This window comes from Trichechus manatus, unplaced genomic scaffold (genome assembly GCF_000243295.1).
Source record: "Trichechus manatus latirostris isolate Lorelei unplaced genomic scaffold, TriManLat1.0 scaffold00035, whole genome shotgun sequence".
Lineage (NCBI taxonomy): Eukaryota > Metazoa > Chordata > Mammalia > Sirenia > Trichechidae > Trichechus > Trichechus manatus.
Genome location: NW_004443971.1, coordinates 9,864,456 through 9,865,446, shown reverse-complemented (window position 1 = coordinate 9,865,446; position 991 = coordinate 9,864,456). Strand labels below are relative to the sequence as shown.

At 46.3% G+C, this 991-nt stretch overlaps 1 protein-coding gene across 1 annotated transcript in view; it reads right to left on the bottom strand.

Moving 5' to 3' along the window:
* Nucleotides 1-991, bottom strand: part of ELK4 (ETS transcription factor ELK4) — a 60,717-nt gene that overhangs the window by 25,907 nt on the left and 33,819 nt on the right. The gene's annotated exons all lie outside the window — the stretch shown is intronic.

Sequence of the window (991 nt, the reverse complement as noted above, 5' to 3'; positions counted from 1 at the left end):
GTGTACTTTGCAGCGGTTGGATGAGGCTCTCAGCACCTCGTTAGCCTTCTCATTTGCCTCCCAGTATTCAGGCATCCAACCCATCCTCCACATCACCATAAGGGAATTTTCTAAAATATGCATTTGATTATGCTACTCACCCTTAAACAGTATCCAATGATTGATTTCTCTGCTGCTTCCAGGATAAAGTCCAAACTCTAGCTCAACACAGCTGTTCAGGTCTGGGCAAGGTTTAAAGGCCATATCACTCCTCAGTGTGTCGTATTTTGGTTAGTGGCCCTTTACAGTTTAGCCCTTTTTCATCCTAACCTCTAGCTTCACAAACGATGCTCCTTAAACACACTGAGCACTTCCAGGACTCCAGGTTTTTGTTTATTTAGTTCCTTCAGCCTGGAATGTCTTCTCCATCCTGTGGAATTCCTCAAAAGCAAATATTGTGTCAATCATCTTTGTACACAAGTATCTACTGGCCTGGTGCCTGGCACATAACAGGGATTCGTAATTACTGAATGTCTCTCTCTCTGAAGAACTCCCACTTTTAGGAAGGCCCAGCTCACAAAGGTTATTTCTTCTCCACTTTCCCAGCCCACTGCCCAGTTGCACTCCAATTAGGTGTATATAATCGTTAAGATCGTGTGTCAGCTTGGCTGGGCCATGATTCTCAGTGTTTTGTCAGTCGTATAATGTTGTGATCACTTCCCTGTTGAGATCTGATATGTGATCACCCCATGATGGGATCTGCTTTGAGTATCCAATCAATTGAAAGGGAGTTTCCCTGGGTGTGTGACCTGCATCGAGTGTGGGCAGACGTTCTGGCAGGGCTGGGGTTTGGGGGACTTCTGCTTGTTCTGGATCCCACAGCTGACTCCTATTTGTCTGACCTCCAATTCTTGGGACATGAGCTAGCAGCTTACCTGTGATCTTGCCTGCCAATCTTGGGATTCTTTGATCTTCACAGCCTGTGAGCAAGAGCCCTGCTCTCCAACCTGCC